This window comes from Macaca mulatta, chromosome 2, assembly GCF_049350105.2.
Source record: "Macaca mulatta isolate MMU2019108-1 chromosome 2, T2T-MMU8v2.0, whole genome shotgun sequence".
Lineage (NCBI taxonomy): Eukaryota > Metazoa > Chordata > Mammalia > Primates > Cercopithecidae > Macaca > Macaca mulatta.
Genome location: NC_133407.1, coordinates 191,781,038 through 191,783,578, shown reverse-complemented (window position 1 = coordinate 191,783,578; position 2,541 = coordinate 191,781,038). Strand labels below are relative to the sequence as shown.

The following is a 2,541-nucleotide window of genomic DNA, read 5'->3' as shown; positions in this document are numbered from 1 at the left end:
TTTGCATTTTAATTTCAAGATAAAACTTTTTGGAAATAAGTTTTAGTTATTTTTACATTAATATATTTTGGGGAAAATGTAATTTTTTATACTGGGAAAACAATTACAGTCTTTCAGATGATTGAAAGTGAGTTTCACTTTTATGTCATAATAGTATACATAAAAGTGAAGAGCCAAACAAGTTGAAAAAATAAACTCTTTAGAATGGTAATTTGTTTATTTTTATTTAAGTGAAAAAAATGAAAGAAACTAGATTTTACTTAAACATGACCAAGCTAAGTTTAGCATACAGGATACTACAAATGATTAATTTAATGAAGATTTATTTTTTAATCAAAATAATGAAAATGAGAAAAAAGTATCTCCTCAAATTCAGAACTTGAACAGATCAGATGAAAATCCTGCCATTTCACTTAATCATTCTTGATTAAAAGAACATTAAATGTGTCACGTGCATACAAAAAGGAGCATGTGTGTTTATTAGAACTGAAAGAAAACTGAATAAACAGCAATTTATCATGTTCAACAATGATAAGAAAATGCCTATACAGAATATCAGTTTGAAGTTATTTAAATAATAAAATTATTTGTTCATTCTTGCCAAGTGTGACATTGATTTTGTACACAATATTTACAGAAAACAAAAAAAAATTAGATTTTGTAGAAATGATCTTAAAAAGTGATGTGACATTAAACATGTAAACCTGATATAAATAATAAAATGAATAATCACTAGGCATAAGGAATATTTCCTGTCCCAATGCAAAAGCAAACACCACTTAGGACCATTTAGCAACACTAGGATTCTTGGCTTTGGTTCCTAATAAATATGTTAAATATACCACTAATTATTTCTGGGTTTGCCTTTCCAATCCACCAAAGCCAAATTCTCTAAGCTGGACTACTCACAGACATCCTCCTATACACTTCACTGTTTTCACTACACAGAGGAGAAGCACAGGTAACTTCAGGTATGCATCCCTGAAAATGTTCTCCCTACTGCCCTTCCCAAGGGATTCCAAGTGATACTTGACAGCAGTGCCCTGATAAGTAGAGCTCACTGACCCTGGACGCCCCACCCCTGGCAGGCCACTGTTTCTGAAATTGCACAGGTTTCTGTAGGTAGAGTATAACATTAGCAACAGAGCCCCCCTATAATCCTGTCATCCAGAACCACCTTGTAGGGTACAACTCCTAGTAAAAAGTCCCTTTGGTATTTGACTTACTGTAGGTACCTTTAAATGAGGTTCAGACTACCTGGCCATGAAGAATTCTGGTTTATCTTGTAGCAAGGGTGCATCTGCTTGTGCTTAAAAATACACAGAATGAATCTCAGCCATGAAAAAACAGGTAAACTTGCTCTATTTTACTTTTTGAGCATCTGTTTCCATCAGCAGGTAGAAGAGGCCATTTTAAATTGCAGGTTCAGTAAAATGCTGAGAAGCCAACAGACATCTCAAGACAAACTTAAAAGTGTTTTCTCAGCTTTTGCCTATTAGTAACCCAGTCTTCTGAGCCTAGAATGTCCATGGAAGAGAGGGCCAGTGAATCAAAATTCTCTCATCCCTTCTGTAAGTTCTGCTATTTAAAACAATGCAAATCAACATTATTCACAACAGCTAAAACTTGGGAGCAGTCCGAGTGCTCACTGATGGCTGGCTGGCTGGCTGGCTGGATGGATGGATATGCAAAATGTGGTCCATTCACACAATGAAATATTATTCAGCCTTAAAAAGGAAGAAAATTCTGACAGATGCCACAACATGGATGAACCTTGAGAACATAATCTGCAGTGAAATAATTGAACCCTTTACCATTAAGTAATGCTCATCTTTCTCTTTTTTAAATCTTTGTTGGTTTAAAATCTATCTCGCCTGAAATTGGAATAGCAATTCCTGCTGTGTTGTGTTTTCAAATTGCTTGGTAGATTTTTCTCCGTCTCTTTACTGTGAGCTTAAGGGTGTCATTGCATAAGAAATGGTTTCTTGAAAACAGCATACCATTCAGTCTTTCTTCTTTATCCAGCTTGCCACTCTGTGCCCTTTAATTTGGGCATGTAGCCCATTTACATTCAAGATTAATATTGATATGTGCAGAATTGACCCTGTCTCAGTAAAAATACAAATGCTTCATGAATTTTTGTGTCATCCTTGCACAGGAACCATGTTAATCTTCTCAATATTGTTCCAGTTTTAGTACATGTGCTGCCAAAGTGAGCATGAAATATGAATATTTTGCCTTTCAGAATTGCCCTGTGAGTCTTCCCTGTGAAAGACAATGTTCTGTTTTAACTCTAAACTGGTTGGTTTTCTATCCTCCTGAGAGGGTTCTGATGATGATTTGATCACCATTTCTCTTACCCATACTAATAAGTCTATTGGAAACAGTAGAGGAAGGCTTCATCTCTCACAGCTTCCTCATACAACATTTGTCAATACTTCTTTCCCACACCCATGCTTATAGCTATATCTCTGATGCTCTGTGGAGCCAATGGTGACCTTGCAGAACCAGAAAAATTGGCCAAATTGCCTCAAGACATTT

General features: G+C 35.6%; 1 non-coding gene across 1 annotated transcript; it reads right to left on the bottom strand.

Moving 5' to 3' along the window:
• Nucleotides 1-2,113: 2,113 nt before the first annotated feature.
• Nucleotides 2,114-2,220, bottom strand: LOC114676508 (U6 spliceosomal RNA). The gene has a single exon (XR_003727579.1). It is a non-coding gene; the product is annotated as a U6 spliceosomal RNA (small nuclear RNA).
• Between the last annotated feature and the right edge of the window lie 321 nt (nucleotides 2,221-2,541).